Source organism: Macaca thibetana, chromosome 2, assembly GCF_024542745.1.
Source record: "Macaca thibetana thibetana isolate TM-01 chromosome 2, ASM2454274v1, whole genome shotgun sequence".
Lineage (NCBI taxonomy): Eukaryota > Metazoa > Chordata > Mammalia > Primates > Cercopithecidae > Macaca > Macaca thibetana.
This window is the reverse complement of record NC_065579.1, coordinates 144,870,104-144,893,686: the sequence shown is the minus strand read 5'-3', so window position 1 is coordinate 144,893,686 and position 23,583 is coordinate 144,870,104. Positions and strand designations below refer to the sequence as shown.

General features: G+C 40.4%; 1 protein-coding gene across 6 annotated transcripts in view; it reads right to left on the bottom strand.

The window, feature by feature from the left end:
• TMCC1 (transmembrane and coiled-coil domain family 1) overlaps positions 1-23,583 on the bottom strand; it is a 255,494-nt gene that overhangs the window by 202,344 nt on the left and 29,567 nt on the right. Inside the window, exon 2 of one of the 6 annotated variants that reach the window (XM_050781653.1) lies at positions 13,258-13,350. The exons of the other annotated variants lie outside the window; for them this stretch is intronic. The gene's annotated coding sequence lies outside the window, so the exon portion shown is untranslated. The remainder of the gene's footprint in view (positions 1-13,257; positions 13,351-23,583) is intronic. 6 annotated transcript variants of the gene reach the window in all.

The following is a 23,583-nucleotide window of genomic DNA, read 5'->3' as shown; positions in this document are numbered from 1 at the left end:
AATTTTCAAATGCTTTTTGAAATAAAGATACATAAATACTATCATTGAAGTATATAAATCAGATATACACTATCAAAACAAATAGTTAATAACCAATGGAGAGAAGTAAAGAGGCAGCATGAAACTGAAACACACTGCATTAGACAATTCAGTTAACCCTCACTGATGTAGAAGTACTTCAGACAAGGGTTGTGACAACTTCAGGAGTTGATAATAGAATGTCCCCAAAGAGCCTAAGTGTCTGCAATGGCAAGAGTCATGAAATATCAGGTAAAATACCGTGAAATTCCACCTAATCTCACCCCCAATAGAAAAATATCACGTCAAGACCAGTCTGGGCAACACAGGGACACCCTGTCTCTACAAAAAAAAATTTTTAAGTGGCCAGGTGTGGTGGCACGCACCTGTGGTGCCAGCTGCTCAAGAGGCTGAGGTGCGAGGTTTGAGCGAGCTGGAGAGGTACAGGCTGCAGCGAGCCGTGATCACATCACTGCACTTCAACCTGGGCAATGAAGTGAGACTCTGTCTCAAAAAAAGAAAAAGAAAAAAAAAAAGAAAAACATCAAACATCATGTGAGATATGTGGGGGGAAAAAAAAAGGTCAGAGTCTCACAAATACTTTAGTATTTGGCAGCCAAAAGGGGTTGGGGGAAAAATTCTCTTTGGGGCTGGGCATGGTGACTCACTACTATAATCCCAGCACTTTGGGAGGCCAAGGCAGGTGGATCACTTCAGCTGGGCACAGTGGCACATGCCTGTTGTCCCAGCTTCTCAGGAGGCTGAGGTGGGAGGATCCATTGAACCCAGGAGATAGAGGCTGCAGGGAGCTATGATTACCCTACTTATAGAAGTGAAGTCTTAGCCATGTTTCTCAGATTTTAAAAACCTATCCAATTTATGCTTTCTCCTTCCCTGTAGGTCATTTGAAATGGTTTTGAAGGTAAAACATACTTTATGCTTTGCTACACTGAAAATTTATTCAACAGTTCTATTCTTAGTTATTTCTTTCTTGTGCTTCTATTTCATAAGGAGCAACATTTTTCCAACCACCTACTAAGGGAATTTGTGATTTAGCAACATCTTTTACCAACCAGTCATTCACACTCAAAACAAATCTTTCTCTTGACCTCTTTGTTTTATAAGACATTACTAACCCAGTAGGAGGAAACCCAAAAGTTAAAACAAAAATAAGAAAGATATAATCAAGTTCGGTAGACATTGAAGAATGCTGGCCAGGCATAATGGCTCATGCCTATAATCCCAGCACTTTGGGACGCTGAGGCAGGAGGATCACTTGAGCCCAGGAGTTCAAGACCAGCCTGTGCAACACAGCAAGACCTCAATCTCTACTAAAAAAAAAAAAAAGAAGAAGAAAAAGAAGAAAAAAAAAGGCAGGAGGATCACTTGAGCCCAGGAGTTCTGGCCTGCAATGAACTATGATCACACCACTGTACCTCGCGTCCTGGGTAACACAGCAAGATCCTGTCGTTCATTCATTCACACATACATAATTTTGAAAACAGAATGCTCTCTCCTCAGTCATGAAAATTGTTTTATTAAACTTCCTATGTTTACTGTAATCAGAAGCAGCCAAAGAAAAAGGACCTTACAAAAGTATGGTAAATAAAAAAAAAAACAGGTAGTTACAGTGCCTTGGCTCAAACAGATGCTGAATAAACGTTATGTGAACTAATGAGCAAGCAAACATGTGACTACGGAATAAGAGAGAGTTACATTAAAGTCAGAAATATGGTCAAGTTAGAGTGTCCAGTGAAGTGATAATAATTCAGAAATTTGTTTCACAGATTATATTTTATTTAAGCATACTTACTCCCTGACTTTTAAAAATTGTTTAAGTCATATGCTCCTAATAGTGCTTAGAAATCTATTGCAAGAAATTAGTTCTCCAAGTACATACAACGTACTCTTCTTCTTAAGTTTGGCTTCATTCATTAAACCAAATTATTTTGAGATCCATCTAGGTTGTTGACAGTATCAACTGTTCTTTTTCTTGCCGAGTAGTATTCCATTGTATAAATACACCAAATTTGTTTATCCATACACTTGACGGATATGTGAGCTGTTTACAGTTTGTAGCTATTACCAATAAAGCTGCTGTGAATGTTTGTGTACAAGTCTTTTTTGTGGATATAGTTTCATTTTTCTTGAATAATTAGAAATGGAATGGATGAATCGTATGGCATCTTCACATTTACTCTGAAAGAAAATGCCCAATTGTCTTCCAAAGTAGTTGATCCATTTCACATTCCTATCCTCAGTGTATGGGAGTTCCAGATGCTCCTCCATTCTTGTCACCATGTGACTAATCCTATTCATTACAGCCATTCTAGGGAGCATGTAGTGGTATCTCATTATGGTTTAAATTTGTATTTCCCTAATGACTTATGAGTTTGAGCATCTTTTCATGTGCTTATTTGCCATTTATATTCTTTGATGAACTTTATTCAAATTGTTTTCCCCTTTTCTTAAGGGGTTGTCTTTCTATTCTTGAGTTACAATTCTTTGTATCTTCTAGATACACATCCTCTGTCAGATATATGTTCCGCAAATATTTCCTCCCAGCCCAAGGCCTACTTTTTCATTTTCTTAAAGGTCTCTTTCAAAGATTAAAAGTTTTTAATTTTGATGAAATCCAATTTAGTGATTTTTTTTCCTTCATACTTCATGCTTTTTGTGTCTTAAGAAATCTTTGCTGGCCGGGCGCGGTGGCTCAAGCCTGTAATCCCAGCACTTTGGGAGGCCGAGACGGGCGGATCACGAGGTCAGGAGATCGAGACCATCCTGGCTAACACGGTGAAACCCCGTCTCTACTAAAAAATACAAAAACTAGCCGGGCGAGGTGGCGGCTGCCTGTAGTCCCAACTACTCGGGAGGCTGAGGCAGGAGAATGGCGTGAACCCAGGAGGCGGAGCTTGCAGTGAGCTGAGATCCTGCCATTGCACTCCAGCCTGGGCAGCAGAGCGAGACTCCGTCTCAAAAAAAAAAAAAAAAAAAAAAGAAAAGAAATCTTTGCCTACCCCAAGGTCACTAAGATTTTCTCCTCTATTTTCTTTCTGACAAAAACTTTCTGGAGTTGTATGGTTTTAGCTCTTCAAGTTAGGCCTATGATTTATTTGAAGTTAATTTTTGTGTCTGGTGTGAGGTAAGGGTTGAGGTTCTTTGTGTGCTTATGAATCTCCAATTGTTCTAGGACCATCTGTTGAAAAGAGTGAATATATACAGGATAAAAATAACTCCACTTCCATTCTATTTAACCCCTTCTCCTAAAATAAGTCCCCTAGCTTAGATTATATGAACCATCATTATAAACATTCCCTTGCACACCCTTAGCTTCCTTGGCCTTCTCCTTTACTTAAACAATTGGCAAAACCCCAATCCTGCCAATCTAACTCTGATTCCACACCTGAACCCTTACAGTTGAAAGTACACTGTACCGTTGAAAGTACAAGAAAATATACAAATCCGTGCCAACCAATGAAACTTTAAATTCATGTCCACTAACCTCAAATGAGCATTTGATTCTATTCTGTAATCTATGTTTCTCTAGTCTATTCACTCCCATATTCTCATGAAGGACTATTTCACACTTAACTCTCTTCAAATCTAATCCTCCCCTACCTTCATTCCTCTTATGACCTGACTTCCTACATCATAGAAATATTCTGCTACTATGGCTCGCTCCTCTACTAATCGTTGGTCCTTGAGTAAATTACTCGATTTCCAAAATGGAGATAAAAGTATTGCCCATTCTATAATCTTATTGTAAAGAACAAATGACACAATATATACATGGAAGGCACTTAATATACAATCTGGCACAAAAGAATACTAAGAGCTACTTTAACTTTTTCTTACTGCTACTACTACTATTAAACATGTATCACATCATGATCATAAAGTAAATTTAACAGAGCAAGATTTAATAAAGATTAGACTAGTGCGCTTATTTGTTAAGTATCTCTACATTGGCTGGATGCAGTGGCTCACACCTGTAATCCCAACACTTTGGGAGGCCCAGGTGGGCGGATCACCCGAGGTCCGGAGTTCGAGACCAGCTTGGCCAACATGGTGAAACCCCACCTCTAATAAAAGTACAAAAAGCTGGGTGTGGTAGCTCTTGCCTGTAATCTCAGCTACTTGGGAGGCTGAGGCATGAGAATCGCTTGAACCCAAGAGGCAGATGGTGCAGTGAGCAGAGATCGTACCACTGCACTCCAACCTGGGCAACAGAGCAAGACTCTCAAAAAAAAAAAAAAAAAGGATCTCAGCTGGGCGTGGTGGCTTACACCTGTAATCCCAGCACTTTGGGAGGCCGAGGCGGGAGGATCACGAGGTCAGGAGATCGAGACCATCCTGGCTAACAAGGTGAAACCCTGTCTCAACTAAAAAAATACAAAAAATTAGCCAGGGGTGGCGGCGGGCACCTGTAGTCCCAGCTACTCATAGGAGGCTGAGGCAAGAGAATGGCATGAACTCAGGAGGCAGAGCTTGCAGTGAGCCAAGATCATGCCACTGTACTCCAGCCTGGGTGACAGAGCAAGACCCCGTCTCAAAAAAAAAAAAAAAAAGGTATCTCTACATACACGCACACATACATATATACATGGTATATATGTATGTGTGTGCATCCACTGAAGGGGACTACATTTAATTCAAGATTATAAATTATATTTCTTTCTTTTTTTTACTTTTTATGCATAAATTTATTTTAAACTTTTATTTTAGGTTCAGCATTACATGAGCAGGTTTGTTGTGAACTCTATTTCAATTAACATTTAGATTAGGTATCATTTGAAAACTCTTAGTATTTTATCAACATGTCTGCATTTCTTTCTTAAGATACAAAATCTGTAGGAGTCTAAATCCTGATAGAAAAAAAATGGGGAAGGATACTACCACCTCCATCAATTCATGTTCTTCTACCTATACTGTTCAAATATGGAAGGTCCTATTCTCTTCCATCTTTTCAAACAATTCAACTAAACAAATAGTTAAGTGCCTTAAAAATGCAAGACATTACACTATTTCAGCTGGGTCAATAAAAATTAGAAAAGAATCTTAGTTTTTTTCTCTATGCTTTCCTGAAACCAGAAGAGAGATTATTTTATACCCAACACACTGATATTAACAGTATCTATTTACGCCAGACCTAAGACATAGATATTTAATTTCACATTCTCTCTTCCTACCACAGAGTCCCTTCTGTGAAATAACTTGCATCCAAAATATTAGAATTTGCCTGCTGAGATCAGGAAAAGGCTTAATCTCTGAAACACATTCACAGAAGATTAAACCAGTAAATTTACAACCTGTTCAACAGTGGGGCTTCTCTGAGTTTTTCTTCCCCAGCAATCTATACAACAGTTTTCCAAACAATAGTTGTGGAGACCAGCTTGGTTGGGGAGACCCCAACCCAGCGAAGCTAGAGGAATTAAAGACACACACACAGAAATATAGAGGTGTGAAGTGGGAAATCAGGGGTCTCACAGCCTTCAGAGCTAAGAGCCCCGAACAGAGATTTACCCATGTATTTATTAACAGCAAGCCAGTCATTAGCATTGTTTCTATAGATATTAGACTAACTAGAAGTATCCCTTATAGGAAATGAAGGGATGGGCCAAAATAAAGGGATGGGATCGGCGAGTTATCCGCAGCAGGAGCATGTCCTTAAGGCACAGATCGCTCATGCTATTGTTTGTGGTTTAAGAATGCCTTTAAGCAGTTTTCCACCCTGGGTGGGCCAGGTGTTCCTTGCCCTCTTTCTGGCCCGGGGTTACAGTCATCATGAACATGTCACAGTGCTGCAGAGATTTTGTTTATGGCCTGTTTTGGGGCCAGTTTATGGCCAGATTTTGGGGGGCCTATTCCCAACAAATAGTCATAATGTATTCATTCCCAGGGTTACCACTCAGAAGCACATAAATAAATCAGTACACAGCCAGAGCTATCCAAACATGTTTTGACAGATCCAGGCCAACCAACTGCAGAGCTTCTGAATATGCACACCCCACAGGCCTAGGTAGCACCAGCCTTTGGCTCCAGTGTATACTCCTTTCCTTCCCTTAGGCTTAGTTCTAGCTTTTGAGGAAAGAAAAATAAAGCCGTCAGTTGAGTGGATGAGACTTCCAGCAGGGTAAAAAGAAAAAGACTGTCACATAAATCCCTTCAAAAAAACATTTGCTTAGTAAAAAGGCAAGCAACTTAGTTATTAAAGACAATGTAACAAAAATTCAGTCTATTTTAATTTTCAAAGATTAAAAGAGTAAGAAAATATTCAGATATGATATTTTAATCAAATTATAAACCACAAACATTAGGATGGCTACTATAAGGAAAACAGAAAGTTTAGTGTTGGTAATGATGTGCAGAAATTGGAATCTTTGTGCATTGCTGATGGGAATGTAAAATGGTACAGCCACTGTGGAAAATAGTATGGTGGTTCCCAAAAAATTAAAATTAGAATTATCACCTAATCTAGCAATTCTACTTCTGGGTACATATACAAAATAATTCAAAGCAAGGCCTCAAAGAGATACCCATACACCCTCACAGCAGTATAGATGAATAGGCAAAATGCAGCATATACATACCATGGAATGTCATTCAGCCTTAAAAGGGAAAAAAATTGCCGGGCGCGGTGGCTCACGCCCATAATCCCAGCACTTTGGGAGACTGAGGCAGGAGGATTGCTTAAACTAAGGAGTTCAAGGCCAGCCTGGGCAACATAATAAGACCTTGTCTCCACTAAAAATTCAAGAAAAATTAGCCAGGTGTGGTTGCACAGGCCTGTAGTCCCAGCTACTTGGGAGGCTGAGGCAGGAGGATTGTTTGAGCCTGGAAAGTCAATCTGCAGTGAACCCTGATTGTGCCACTGTACTCCAACCTGGGCAACAGCACGAGACCCTGCCTGAAAAAAGAAAAAACAAAGTGGTGACCAGGTGCAGTGTCTCATGCCTGTAATCTCAATACTCCAGGAGGCTGAGGGAAGTGGATCATTTGAGGTCAGGAGTTCGAGATCAGCCTGGCCAAAATGGTAAGACATTGTCTCTACTCAAAATACAAAAATTAGTTGGATGTGGTGGCACGCACCTGTAATCCCAGCTACTCAGAAGTCCAAGGTAGGAGAATTGCTTGAACCTGGGAGGCAGAAGTTGCAGTGAGCCAAGATCACGCCACTGCACTCCAGCCTGGGTGACAGAGTGAGACTCCGTCTCAAAGAAAAAAAAAAAAAAAAAAAAAAGGGAAGAAAATTCTGCAGTATACAACAACGTAGATGAACCTTGAGGACAGACATTATGCTAATAAAATAAGCCAACCACAAAGAGAGAGTTTTGGTTTTACAAGACAAAAAGAGCTATATAGATGGCTGGTCCTGATGGTTACACATTATGAATATATTTAATACCACTCAACCGTGCCCTTAAAAATGGTTGAGATGGTAAATTTTATGTTATGTGTTACCCCAATTTTAAAAACTGAAGAAAAGAGTTTTTAAAAAAATCATAAACCAGCTAGCATAAAGAACAATACAGCTCAAGGCCAAACAATGCCTATTTTGTTTTCAATTTTTAACTTTCTGTCCATGTTGACTCTATTAGATGACACATTTCTGAGTAGTGAGGTCATTTTGGTCTTAACATTTTATAAAATTCTAGAACAAAAATAGAAGGCTTATGGGAAGAGAGGAGATTATTGGTAGGAGGAGTATATTATTAACCACTCCAAGTGTCCATTAATAATGCATCCTTAATTATTTGCCAACACACAAGAAACATGGGCAAGGAAACAGCATTTCTGGGAAGCACTACAATTACTGATTCAATCATTCATAAAGTATTTTTTAGTACCTATTCTTTGGTTAAAACTGGGGTACACTGAGCTATGATTGTGCCACTGCACTCTAGCCTGGGCAACAGAGCAAGACCTTGTTGCTCAAAAAAAAGAAAAGAAAAAAAAAAACACACAAAAAACTGTAGCATACACTGCAGTATATAAACAAATACAAAAATCTAAAGGATAGGGATAGTACCTGTAAGCATACCCCTATGAAAAATCAGTTTCTACATATGTATTTACTGGTATCTTAAGAATAAAATGGCCAGGCATGATGGCTCACACCTGTAATTCCAGCCCTTTAGAAGGCCAAGGCAAGAGGATTGCTTGAGCCCAGGAGTTCAAGACCAGCCTAGGGAACAGTAAGGCCCTGCCTCCACTAAAAAATAAACTTAAAAAAATTAGCCAGGCATGGTGACACACACCTGTAGTCCTAGCTACTAAGGAGGCTAAGGCAAGAGGATTGCTTGAGCCCAGGAGGTCTAGGCTGCAGTGAGCTATGATTGAGCCACTGCATTCCAGCTTGGGCAACAGAGTGAATATGAACACCCCACCTCAAAAATAAAAATCAATAAAATAATATCAAACTAAACAAAATAAGAGGATATATCTGAATCTAAGCAGTGCATTATCTCCTCTTTTTGGCTGCCATCAAAACATACCTGAAGATTGATACATCTAAAACCTAAATCATGATCTTCCCCTAAAAAAAAAAAAAAAAAAAAAAAACCTGTCTTCCTTCAGCATTCCTTTTGTCAGTGAAGAGCACTAAGTTACTTAAATCAGAAATCTAGGACTCCTCTCTTCTCCACTTCATATTCTACCCATCATCAAGTTCTGCTGACTATATCTTCTAAATATTCTTAAATTAATGCCTTTCTATCCTCTTCACCAACACAACTCTAAGTGAGTCATCCTTACCTATCACATGGACAACTAAATTCCTAACCAATACCCCTACATCCACTCTGGTACCCCTTCGGGCCATTCTTTGCATTTCAGTCGAGTGTTCTTATCAAAAAAGCAAATCTGCTGGGTGTAGTGGCTCACATCCCAGCACTTTGTGAGGCTGAGGTGGGTGGATCACTTGAGGTCATGAGTTCAAGACCAGCCTGGCCAACATGGTGAAACCCCGTCTCTACCCAAAATACAAAAATTAGCCTGGCGTCATGGCACACAACTGTAATCCCAGCTACTTAGGAGGCTGAGATAGCAGAATCGCTCGAACCTGGGAGGCAGAAGTTACAGTGAGCCGAGATCACGCCACCACACTCCAGCCTGGGCAACAGAGTGAGACTCCATCTCAAAAAAAAAAAAAGAGAAAATCTGACTGTGTCCTTTCTTGCTTAAAAACCCTTTAATGGCTGCTTATTCCTCTTAGGATACTTAGAAAAATGGCAAAAACTTCTTAACATGACCTATAAAAAACTTAACAAGGATAGGCCTCTCTCTTCACTTCAAACCATGATCTTTTTCTCTCTAACTCTCACTGCTTAAGCCACGCTAGCCTTAATTAGGTCTTTCATTTCACCATTCTCACTTCTACCACACGGCCTCTGCACTTGCTGTTTCTTCTGTCTGGACAACCATCTCCCACCTCTTTCTCTGCCAAGTTAACATCTACTCCTCCTTCAGATCATAGCACAAGTATCATTTATTGAGGATGCCTTCTCTAATCTGGTCAAATCTCACTAATGTAAGTATTACCCAATACCTACTCTTATGCCACTGTCACAGGTGTAATTTAAACACTTAATTTAACATTTCTGTCTTCTCCGCCAGACCCTAAGTTCCATGGGGGAAGGGTATCAGAGCAGTTTTTGCTCCACGTAATATCCCATTGCCTAGGTGACCCAATAAAAAGGTGTTGCGTGAATGAACAAATGCATGAACCATGCTCAAGCATCATCAGATATGGTCCAGACTGCCTAAGTCAAAGTTCAGTTGCCGGCAATCACAAAACATTCACCACTAGGTCAAACTCCTATCACCATGATCTTCACCATACTAAATTTTCTTTGTCAAGGTCCCTTTAGCTAAGATAATGAAGTTTACTTAGGACAGGTCTTCTTCTGGTGGCTTCCTATTTACATGAAGAAACCATCAAAAACTCAAACTCCATTGAATAAAATAAAGCAATCTAAGAATGTCTGATTGTAGCTTTCATAACAAAACTATAAATTAGTTTTTTGAGTTTTTCTTAACACCTTGTTGAGTTTTTCTTAATATCTCATTTTCTTAATATTTCATGTCAAGTCCCAAAGCAAAGACAAATCATTCCTGGTTTGTCTTGAAATCTGAATCTCTTACTCAACTTATCCCAAGATAAATCACTAAAAATAAAACTCTACCAAAAAATAACATTTAAAGAAGTTAATGTCTCTAGACACCTAAAAAATCAAAAGAAAAAAAAAACTCAGCAGAAAAAGGAGAAGAAATGAGGGCAACGTTTGGATGAAAAACCCTCTTTGACCACACAAAACAAGAAACACATCTTCCCCATGAATTCTGGCAAGGTAAATTCTCAGCCTCATTCACAAAATTCTTGGATAGCTTCCTTGGCCTAAAAACAACAACAACAAAAAAAAAAACCCACATGATTTCACAGTGACTATTCTAAAGCCTGAGTATGGATATGGTTGTCTAGGGAAATTGCCCATTTTGATGGTAAGCAAACAGTTCTCAGTGATGTTTCAATAATTTTTCTTAAGTCATAAAAATAGTAGATATTTAATTCATTTTTTAAAAAGGTAAATGAATGGAAAATGTAAGCTCCTGTTTTAAACAGAAGCTGCAGTATCACAAATTAGAGATTTAGGAAAAGATAAACATTTCTAGAGAAGTAACGAGAGTTAAAGAAAACACTGGTTCTTCAGATTCCAAAATGGCCAAATGACTTAGCAAAAAAGTTTAGTAATACTATACCAATGTCAATTTCCTGGTTTCGATATTATACTACAGTTACATAAGATGCCAACACTGGGGGAAGCTAGGGGAAGGATTCAAGGGACTCTGTGCTATTTTTGCAACTTTCTGTCAATCTACAATCATTTCAAAATAAAGTTTTAAAAAAATATTAGTGGGGAATATTCAGGATAATACAATTGTAATTTTAAGTAGTGTGTAGCACTTTCCCGAGCACTATGAATCATTCTAGTGAATTTCTGAACCTGAATGGATCATGGGAACTCCTGCATAGGTAGCCAGTGGTCAGGAGCACAGGTAGCGAAGGGACGGACCTCCAAATTTGTGGCTGGTGTCTTAAGTGAGGATAGTCTTGTGGGGGACTGTGACCTTAACCTACAAAATCTATGTTAACTCCCAGTAGTGTCAGAATTCCATTGCAACAACTTCCAGGAAATCTACTATCAGTATTTCTTTTTTCAAAAACATTGCTCTAGGACCTACAATTCAGGTTTTCTAAGTTCCAAATTCAAAACTATGAATCAACGAATAATGCATTAAATGTCAAACGGGATTTCAAACACTTATGAGCAACGAAAAACAACAGTTAAGAAAGTTAAGAATTGGTTCTCAAAATAAAACAATGTTATACAATGTCATGAATTTCTCCAATAAAGATTAAGTGGCCTTGGGCTTTCAAGTTTTAACTCCGGTCCAATCTCCAATGAAATTACCTAACTTTCCTCCTCAACTAGCTGATTCACTAAATTAGAAAAACATGTAGATGAGGTACTTCTGTCTCTGAGTGAAGAAATTCTTTTAGGGAGTCTAAAAAGAAGAGTGAATGGGTTGTGCCTAAACCTTATTAACCTCAATAGGGATGGCAACAGGTTCAAGAGGCCAACGAAGAGACCCAGAATCAGCACGAGACATGGGATTTTTTTTTTTTTTTGAGACAAAATCTTGCTCCCTCACCTACGCTGGAGTGTAATGGCACGATCTCGGCTCACTGCAACCTCTGCCTCCCAGGTTCAGGCAATTCCCCTGCCTCAGCCCCCCAAGTAGCTGGGACTACAGGCATATGCCACCAAACCTGGCTAATTTTTTTTGTATTTTTAGTAGAGGGGGGGTTTCACTATGTTGGTCAGGCTGGTCTCGAACTCCTGACCTCAAGTGATCCACCCACCTCAGCCTCCCAAAGTGCTGGGATTACAGGCATGAGCCACCACACCCAGATAAAACATGGGATTTTATTAGGGGCTTACCTACAGGGGAGAGAGTCATGTAGCATGGGCTGGACAGAAGAACCTCCTTACATACAGCCCAGTGGCAGCAGGCTGGACAAGACATCCACCTTAACTACAGTGCAGTGATGGCAGGCTGGACAACATATCTATACTGCCCAGTGGCAGCGGACTGGGCAGAAAAACCACAACTGCTTGCAAACAGCATGCAGTTTATATAGCTTTTTCACTTAAAACCCTCCCCTTAAGGACCTCCACCTGACAACCTTCATTTACCCCAAAACTCAGGGTCTTGATCCCCTATACAGGCCGATCCCCTGTACAACCGATGTTCCACGTAATGGAATGGGGCCCAGATGTTCCTCACAGACAAGGGTTGGCCACTCCCAGATTCCCTAGCTCATAACACACATTCAGGTATGTCTGCCAAACAAGGTTATTCCAAGTGTATGCTTAAATTACTGACATCAGGTGTATTTACAGAGTATACAAAATTAAGTCTCAGAATCTGTAGTAATACCAATCTTAGCTAGCCAAAAGAAAATTTAGCTGTCAATACTAAAAAAGTGCAGTATGTATAGTGGCCAAGACTAGCACATTGATAGTGGATGTAAACTAAAAAATAAGCTTTTGAGATAAGGTCTCGGTCTGTCACTTAGGCTGAAGTGCACTGGAGTGACTGCTCATTGCAACCTCTGCCTCCCAGGCTTCAAGTGATCCTCCCACCTCAGCCTCTCAAGTAGCTGGGACTACAGATGTGCGCCACCACATCTGGCTAATTTTTGTATTTTTTGTAGAGATGGAGTTTCGTCATGTTGCACTCAAATGATCGCCAACTGCACTCAAATGATCCACCTAACTCAGCCTCCCAAAGTGCTGGGATTACTGACATGAGCCACTGTGCCCGGCCTTAATGTAATTTCTTGATTCTAGACCTCATCAACTGATTAAAAGGCATACCTTTAATAACAGCCTTTTGAAGAGAAATACTACCATATTAGATGCACACAATTTCAAAACTTAAAATGCAAAGAGGTATGCCTCTTATAATTGAGAAAATAGGGATTTTAGGAAACAACACCTAAATTGTTTAGTTTGTCTAACCAACACCTATCATTTATTTGTTCCAAATTTTTCTAACTCAGAGTTGAACAAAAACAATACTCCTGTGCTGTGTTAGCTTGCTTAGAAAAAAAAAAAAAAAAAAAGGGTGGGGGGGTGGTAGGGGGATGGGGTGATACATGGTGGCTCCTACCTGTAATTCCCAGAACTTTGGAGGCTGAGGCGGGTGGATTGCTTGAGCTCAGGTGTTTGAGACCGGCCTGGGCAACATGGTGAAACCCCGTCTCTACCAAAAACAGAACAAATTAGTCAGGCGTGGTGGCATGTGCCTGTGGTCCCAGCTACTCAGAAGGCTGAGGTGGGAGGATCACTTGAGCCCGGGAGGCGGAGGTTGCAATGAGCCGAGATGGTGCCACTGCACTCCAACCCTGTCTCAAAAAACAAACAAACAACAATAAGAAACACTACTCCTGAAACTTTACTTATCCCAAAAGTTACTGTGTCTTCCAGAGACATGAAGATAAAATTTACAGAGCCAGGTGTGGGTGCATGCCTATAGTTTCAGCTACTCTAGAGGTTGAGGCAGGAGGATTTCTTGAGACCAGCAGTTGCTGCAACATAGCAAGACCTTATCTCAAATAAATAAAATTTACAATAACTTTTTGCTAAAAGCATACAGAAGTTAATTTTTTGCAAAGATATAGTAATGCAATATATGAAGCATAACCATAACAGAGTGCTTGAGCTCTGCACTAAAGAAAAAGTTTTAAAGCACTGCAGCACACCAACCACCACAACCAATTTGCTAACCCTTAATTTCCTCACAGGTTACAATAGTACCTATTCTCAGAGTCATTGTGAGAATTAAGTGTAAAGTGCTTAAAACAGGACCTGCTATGCAATAAGTACAGTATAGGTATTAGCCTTTAAAAAAAAAAAAAAAAAACTTTCTTAAAAGAACGTGTTAAAGGAAATGCCAGGCACCTGTGTAGGCAAATGGCGGCAGTATCTTAAATCTCACTCTGAATGACACTGCAGGTGTTTCTCATGACCCTAGACACAACAACCTTAACATCTATGAGGGAGGTTCTTGTCACTCAGTTTTCTGCTTGATCTGACAATTGAAAAGAAAATAACCAACTAAGTCTAATTATAAACAAAACATACAGGAAGCAGAAAGAATCAATAATTAAAGAGAAAAGCTAATATGAAACTACTATTCTTCATAGATTTAGATACCTCTTTTTATATATAACCTTGCATTTGTATAGTACTTTGTACTGTCCAAGTAACTTTTTTTTTTTTTTTTTTGAGATGGAGTCACCCAGGCTGGAGTGCAGTGATGCGATTGTACCTCATTGCAAGTTCCGCCTCCCAAGTTCACGTCATTCTCCTGCCTCACCCTGCCGAGTAGCTGGGACTACAGGCACCCACCACTAGGCCTGGCTAATTTTTTGTATTTTTTTTTAGTAGAAACAGGGTTTCACCGTGTTAGCCAGGATGGTCTCAATCTCCTGACCTCGTGATCCACCTCCCTCGGCCTCCCAAAGTGCTGGGATTACAGGTGTGAGCCACTGCACCCGGCCATGTCCAAGTAACTCTTAACACATTATCTCAATTGATCCTCACAATAATCCTGTGAGGTACTTGCTGTTATTTCACATTTTACAGATGAGAAAAATGAGCCTAAATGGCATGCTGAAGGTCACACAGCCAGCAGGCAGAAAAGCTGGAACTTACACTCTTGACTACTCTACCACAGGTGTCCCTCTAAATGAAGGGAAGTTTTACAATGCTAACACAACTTTCTGAACACCATCCTCCATATCGCAGCAAACTATTAAAACAGCTTCAAGACATACTGAAAAATTAGAAACAGTCACAGAATTACAGGAACCTTAAAGATCATTTCTAGTATAATTTCCCATTTTACATATTTTTTGGTTTTTTTTTTTGAGACGGTGTCACTCTGTCACTCAGGCTGGAGTGCAGTGGCACAATCTCAGCTCACCGCAACCTCTGCTTCCTGGACTCTAGTGAGCCTCCCACCTCAGCCTCCTGAGTAGCTAGAACCACAGGTGCATGCCACCACGTCCAGCTAATTTTTTGTATTTTTGGTAGAGACAGGGTTTTGTCAGGTTGCCCAGGCTGGTCTCAAGTTCCTGAGCTCAAGCAATCCACCCGCCTCAGCCTCCCAAAGTGCTGGAATTACAGGCATGAGCCACTGCACATGGCCATTATTTTTTCTTATAAAATGTTTTCTGTACTCAGGATCAAAAAAAATTTTTTTTCAGTGTCCTCACATTTTAACATCTGCAAGCACATATGAAGATCAAGAAGCTGAGAAAATAAAAGGATTAAAACGTACAAACCCTGAATATGTTTTGCCTGACTTCCCCCTGATCCCCAACATATTTGCTGGAAAAAACACTTTCTTATTTATAGGCATAGGTCAAATTTAAGATTTCTTCCGATAGTTTTAATAACTTTTCATTTTAAATAAGTGATTACCTCAGATTATCTATAAAATGTGTTTTTTATTACTGCTTCTCAAACTGTTGAAGCAATTAATATAAACATAGTACATGATTAATAGAAAAATAATATGAAGGAACAAAAAGAATCTTGTAGGCTATAGTTAAAAATTCTCAAGATTTTGACTTGCTCATATATAATTTCCTTCATTTTGACACAAACATTGCAAAATTCTCAATCTACTCCAATAACCACACGTAAATCTTACTCAAGGAGAAAAATGTGGTATCTCAAAGTCACATTCCTTTTCACTATAGAAACATTTTTTAAATATGTAGAAGTTTTTATTGCTTAAACTTATTTAAACACATAAGTCACTATGAAGCAAACACAGAAAGACAAACGACTGAAGTATGAGATAAACTATAAAAAATGAATTCAGGCTGGGTGTGATAGCTCACACCTGTTATCCCAGCACTTTGTTTTGGGATGCTGAGGTAGGAGGATCACTTCAGGCCAGGAGGTTGAGAACAGCCTGGGCAACATAGCAAGACCCCATCTCTACAAAAAATACAACAATTAGGTGGGCATGGTGGCATGTCCCTATAGTCCCAACTACTTGGGAGGGTGAGGTGGGAGGATTGCTTGAGCCTGGCAAGCCAAGGCTGCAGTGAGCCATGATCTCACCACTGCACTCCAGCCTGGGCAACAGAGAGAAACCCTGTCTCAAAACACACACACACACACACACACACACACACACACACACACACACACACACACACACACACGTATATACATGAATTCATGGTCTAGGAAATCTACCTTTTGACTTTCTTGTTCTAATTTGATACGGCCTCTCTTCTGTTCTCTGCCTAAAAAATAAACATATCTAGGACTCTGCTCAATTAATGGTTCCCTCTTCATAGTGCCTGACATGGTGCTCAATAAATATATGTTTAAACTTAAAAATTTCCCAGTAATCACTAGCATACCATAATGTAGCCTCCATGACTAGGAAGCTACATGGCAACTTATCTCACTACATCAGTGTAATTGTATAATTTTTGATCTATCAATCGCCAATGATAACTGAAAAAACCTGTTTTGGGCACCAAAGCAAGGGTTTCATGACATAAAGCAAAGAAGAAAATAATTACTGATAGTTAGGCCGGGCGCGGTGGCTCAAGCCTGTAATCCCAGCACTTTGGGAGGCCGAGACGGGCGGATCACGAGGTCAGGAGATCGAGACCATCCTGGCTAACAAGGTGAAACCCCGTCTCTACTAAAAAATACAAAAAACTAGCCGGGCGCGGTGGCGGGCGCCTGTAGTCCCAACTACTCGGGAGGCTGAGGCAGGAGAATGGCGTGAACCCGGGGGCAGAGCTTGCAGTGAGCTGAGATCCGGCCACTGTACTCCAGCCTGGGCGGCAGAGCGAGACTCCGTCTCAAAAAAAAAAAAAATAATAATAATAATAATTACTGATAGTTTATTTAATCTAACACAAATATTCAAAAATTTTAAAAATATATATGTTAAAGAGTTCAGGCTGGGTGCGGTGGCTCAAGCCTGTAATCCCAGCACTTTGGGAGGCCGAGATGGGCGGATCACGAGGTCAGGAGATCGAGACCATCCTGGCTAATACGGTGAAACCCCGTCTCTACTAAAAATACAAAAAACTAGCCGGGCGAGGTGGTGGACGCCTGTAGTCCCAGCTACTCGGGAGGCTGAGGCAGGAGAATGGCGTAAACCCGGGAGGTGGAGCTTGCAGTGAGCTGAGATCCAGCCACTGCACTCCAGCCTGGCCGACAGGGCAAGACTCCGTCTCAAAAAACAAAAAGAGTTCAATATTTTCCACCCTCTACCCTCAGGAATCAACTACTCCTTACTAAGAACCACCTACATATAAATATAGATGTTTCATACCTCAGTGTCAAAATCAAACTCAATAAAATATTAAGTGAGAGGAAATTTTTTTTTTTAATAGAGATGGGGTCTCTATTGCCTAGGCTGGTCTCAAACTCCTGAGCTCAAGCAATCCTCCCACCTCAGCCTCCCAAAGTGCTGGGATTACAGGCATGAGCCACTGCGCCCAGCCCGTGAGTGGAAATTTATCCATAATATATTATGAAGTGTACAGGAGAGATGGGGTAGGGGGGAAACGGGTTAATAGTACATACATTACTATCAAGATACAAATATGTGTATATATGTATGTTTGCACCTGAGTCTACAGTGCACATCAAAATGTTACTATCACTGAAAATTATCAGAGAAATTATAACTTTCTGAATTATACTTATCTAAGGACTTTCCATAACAAACACATTACTTTTTTTTTTTTTTTTTTTTTTTTTTTTTTTTTTTTTGAGACGGAGTCTCGCCCTGTCACTCAGGCTGGAGTGCAGTGGTGCGATCTCAGCTCACTGCAACCTCTCCCTCCCCAGTTCAAAGGATTCTCCTGCCTCAGACTCTGGAGTAGCTGGAATTACAGGTGCCCGCCACCACACCCAGCTAATTTGTGTATTTTTAGTAGAGACGGGGTTTCACCATGTTGGCCAGGCTGGTCTCGATTTCCTGACTTTGTGATCCGCCCACCTTGACCTTCCAAAGTGCTGGGACTACAGGCGTAAGCCACCACACCCAGCCACTTTTACAATCCAAAGACAATAAAGCATTTACTCCACTAACCTAGGAACGTATGGACTATTCAGGATTTGAACAAACATGCTTTTCCATCTTTGTTTTCACATGAAGTAACAAAAGGGGGAAAAAAAACCAAATGTGGTTACTATGGGACTAAGATCTGCATGATATTCTTTTTTTTTTTTTTTGAGACGGAGTCTCGCTGTGTCTCCCAGGCTGGAGCGCGATCTCGGCTCACTGTAAGCTCCTCCTCCCGGGTTCACACCATTCTCCTGCCTCAGCCTCCGAGTAGCTGGGACTACAGGCGCCCGCCACCACGCCCAGCTAGTTTTTTGTATTTTTAGTAGAGACGGGGTTTCACCATGTTAGCCAGGATGGTCTCGATCTCCTGACCTCGTGATCCACCCGCCTCGGCCTCCCAAAGTGCTGGGATTACAGGCTTGAGCCACCGCGCCCGGCCCATGATATTCTTTTAGTGCTCTGAGAAATTGGAAGGAGAGTGAAGGTAAGCAGAAACACAAAATAATTATTAAAGAATTATTACCTACGGCAGCTGGGCGCAGTGGCTCACGCCTGTAATTCCAGCACTTTGGAAGGCCGAGGCAGGCAGATCATGAGGTCAGGAGATCAAGACCATCTTGGCCAACATGGTGGAACCCCATCTCTACTAAAAATACAAAAATTAGCTGGGTGTGGTGGTGTGTACCTGTAGTCCCAGCTAGTTGGGAGGCTGAGGCAGGAGAATCGCTTAAACCCAGGAGGCAGAGGTTTCAGTGAGCCAAGATCGCACCACTGCACTCCAGCCTGGCGACAGAGCAAGACTCCATCTCAAAAAAAAAAAAAAAAAAGAAAGAATTATTACTTATGGCAAGAACCTTTCAAGTGATTTATAATCTCACTGTTAAAACAAGACTTTAAATATCATTAAGATTATAATTATATTCCCTATTAAAAAACAGGGAAAGAATTCAAATAAACATTTCTCCAAAGAAAATATCCAAATGGCCAATAGACACATTAAAAGATGCTCACCTTGGCCGGGCGCGGTGGCTCAAGCCTGTAATCCCAGCACTTTGGGAGGCCGAGACGGGCGGATCACGAGGTCAGGAGATCGAGACCATCCTGGCTAACACGGTGAAACCCCGTCTCTATTAAGAAATACAAAAAAAACTAGCCGGGCGCGGTGGCGGGCGCCTGTAGTCCCAGCTACTCGGGAGGCTGAGGCAGGAGAATGGCGTGAACCCGGGAGGCGGAGCTTGCAGTGAGCTGAGATCCGGCCACTGCACTCCAGCCTGGGTGACAGAGCGAGACTCCGTCTCAAAAAAAAAAAAAAAAAAAAAAAAAAAAAAAAAAAAAAAAAAGATGCTCACCTTGTTAGTTATTAAGGAAATACAAATAAAACCACAATGAGGTACCATTTCACACCCACTAGGATAGCTAAAATCAAAGTATAACAAGTTAAGAGGAGTAGAAATTTTTTTTTTTTTTTTTTTTTTTTTTTGAGATGGAGTCTCGCTCTGTCGCCCAGGCTGGGGTGCAGTGGCCGGATCTCGGCTCACTGCAAGCTCCGCCTCCCGGGTTTAGCCATTCTCCTGCCTCAGCCTTCCGAGTAGCTGGGACTACAGGCGCCCACCACTTCGCCCGGCTAGTTTTTTGTATTTTTTAGTAGAGACGGGGTTTCACCGTGTTAGCCAGGATGGTCTCGATCTCCTGACCTCGTGATTCGCCCGTCTCGGCCTCCCAAAGTGCTAGGATTACAGGCTTGAGCCACCGCGCCCGGCCTAAGAGGAGTAGAAATTAGAACCCTCATACACTGCTGGTGGGAATGTAAAACGGCCCAAGCAGTTTGTTTTTGGAAAACAGCCTTACAGTTCCTCAAAATGTTAAACATAAAAGAGTTACCATATTTCCTAGCAATTCCATTTCTAGGTATATATGTATAGTTCACACAAAACCTTGTACATAAACGTTCATAACAGCATTATTCAAAACGGCCAAAAAATGGAATCAATGTAAATGTTCATCAACTGATGAAAAGATAAACAAAACACGCTATATTCTCCATACAATGGAATCTTATTTGGCAATAAAAAAGAACAAAGTACTGACACATGCTACGACAAAATGGATAAACCTTGAAATTATGCTAAGTGAAAGAAGCCAGTCACAAAAGACCACATATGGTATCATTCCATTTATATGAAGCATCCAGAATAGGCAAATCCTTAGGAACAGAACATAGATTAGAAGTTATGCAGGGATAGAGCAGGTGGGGTGGAAATGTGGAATGACTGCTCAATGAGTACAGGGTTTCTTTTAGGGGTGATGAAAATGTTTTGGAATTAGGTTGTGGTGATGGTAGTACTGCTCTGTGAATACACTAAAAACCACTGAAATGCACACTAAGAAAAATGAAGTTTAAGGTATGTAAAATATATCTCAGAAAAGCTGCAAAGCAAAATGTTAATAGGAGAAATGGGTGCATGGCATATAGGTACTCTGTACTATCTGCAGTATTTCTGTAAATCCGAAACTTCTAAAATAAAAGGTGTATATACAAATTAGGAAACAAGACACATAATAAATAGCTAAAGTAAGGGATGAGCTAAAATAGCACCAGAGAACTTTGAAAAGACTCACACACAGTGTTTCAGATTTTAAAAGAGGTCCTGAATAAACATTAGATGGAAACAAATGAGGTTAGGCCTCATCCACAGGGTCACACATAGCACAGATAGGAGGAAAAATAGAATTCAAAGACCTGAAACAAGCTCATCACTCATCTGACCAAACAAGTTCCATTTTCTTACTTACATACAACTTTCCAAATAAATCTACTTTCTCACAACCCAAAAACTTTCAGAAAAGTCTATGCAGAAAAATATACACACGCTGGTAAACAACAGTGTCACTTTATCAATGTAAATCTAGTGCCTCCGCACCTTGGATTAGGATTTTATTAGGAAAGCATTTTAATACAATTTTGCCATATCCATTTCTAAAAGTCTAAAGGCCTTATTCTCTATAGCTAAGACATTATTATCATAGAATTTAAGATTCAATTCTGGTGAAACCTAAAAGATGTCAAGATTTGTTTTCACTGTCTTCTCCATATGAATAATAAAGCACTCAAAGTGTTCAAAAAGAAGATACTGACTGGAAGGGGACATAGGGAATTAAATTACTAGGCGGATAAAAATGTCCTATACCTTTACTTTATTCATGGTTATACTGTACCCATACACTGTTGTATGCATATGTAAAAATCCATTAATCTATATATACATCTTTCAACTGTGGATCAAAAGATCTGGAAATTACACCTTAATTTTAAATAATGAATTTTTTAAGTGTTCCAACAAATTACCTTATTATCCCAAAGCATGTGATGTATGAATAAGATTTTGTTTTCTTTTAGTAAAAATAACCCAGCATGGAGAAGTAAAGCAGTTTGCTTTGGTACCTCAAAAATCAAAAGAAAAACAAGTCTCCCAACTCTGTTCTATAATCTAAACTTCATGCCTCACAGAGATTGAATCCTGAGATTCTACTGAGAAGGTGAAAAGAAAAAGGGGAAAAGGGCAGAATAAAAGAATAAGGGGAAAAAGAACAGAACCAATCCTCACTCAATAAGTCACCCAGAGAGGCCAGGCACAGTGCCTCAGCCTATAATTCCAGCACTTTGGGAGGCCGAGGCAGGCGGATCACCTGAGGTCAGGAGTTCGAGACCAGCCTGATCAACATGGTGAAATCCCGTCTCTACTAAAAATACAAAAATTAGCTGGGCATGGTGGCGTGCGCCTGTAATCTCAGCTACTTAGGAGGCTGAGGCAGGAGAAGCGCTTGAATCCCGGAGGTGGAGGTTGCAGTGAGCCGAGATCACACCACTGTATTCCACCCTGGGCGACAGAGCGAGACTCTTATCTCAAGAAAAAAAAAAAAAAAAAAAAAAGGCATCCAGATAAGGCTAGAAAAAGAAAGAACCAAATCAACATCCTCTCCATCCCCAACATGCCCCAAATGCCATGTCCTTGTTCTCAAAAAAGAAAATTATTTTATCTAGAACTAGTTGTGAAACAATGCAAAGAATGCAAAAGAAGTTATCAGGTTCATGCTCTCTCTAAAAACGATCACAGTGCTACCACCTCTTGCATCCTTGTGCAGTTTTGTAAAAAGAATTCTAAGGCACTATACTTTTTACTATATTTTCCCTTTTTTTCACACATACACAGGTCTATAGCGAGGTTGGGAGCCCACATAGGCCTCAACAGATTGATACGAAGTATGGCTCTTATTTCAGCGACAAAATTTTAAAGCTGGACTAGGTCTGAGCAGTCAATAATCCTAAGATACTTGCCTAAAATCTCAAAGCTTAACAAGTGGCAGAGTCAAATCAAAGTTGAATCTAGCCTTCTATTCACCACACCACACTTACACCTATGCCCAATGAGAAACTAGACAGTAACTTATCTAAAGTGAAAATTGCACTCAGGAAAAAAATAGTTTATATTATCCAAATTCTCATACCCATCTGTTCCACAGCATCAGTCTTTTAATAAATTTATAAGAATTATAACTACTGGCTAGACACGGTGGCTCACATCTATAATCCCAGCACTCTAGGAGGCTGAGGCAGCCAGATCACTTGAACCAAGTTCGAGACCAGCCTGGGCCACATGGCAAGACCCCATTTCTAGTGAAAATACAAAAAATCAGCCTGTAGGAGAATCATCCAAGCCGAGGAAATCAAGGCTGCAAAGAGCTGAGATCACGCCCTGCATTCCAGACTGGGTGATGGGAGTCAGATGCTGTCTCACAAAACAAAAAAATACAAAAAAGAATTTTAAATGTCAATTAGATTATGGTCAGTACCTTCTTTTTTTTCTGTAGTAAAATTCCCTTGGTAAACTGATTTAAGGACAAAAGGTTATTTGGTAAATAAAAAGTAAAGGCAAACAGAGGTGAATGGTTTTAAAGAATATGTTTGGCAACCAAAGACATTAATATAGTCATATATCCATTTGGCAAACTTTGAAATGCCTACTAGGTGTCCAGGCACTGTATTGGACCCAACAAACACAAAAGATACAGGAGACTTTGGTCTACGTAGGGAAACACCACAAAGTGGTAAGAGCCATGATGGGAAACCTGGGGTGCTGAGGAAGCCCAGAGGAAGAGCATCTATCTTAATCTGGAGGGTCAAGAAGTCAGACTAGCCTCTTACACTCCCAATTAAGATTTGCTCCAGAAGGCTCAGGATTCTCATCATTCATTTTTTCCCCCCCTGTAGTGGGGCAAGGCGCAATCCGGGCTCACTGCAACCTCCACCTCCCAGGCTCAAGAGATCTTGCCACCTCAGCTCCCACTGGGAGTACAGGTACATGACACCACATCAAT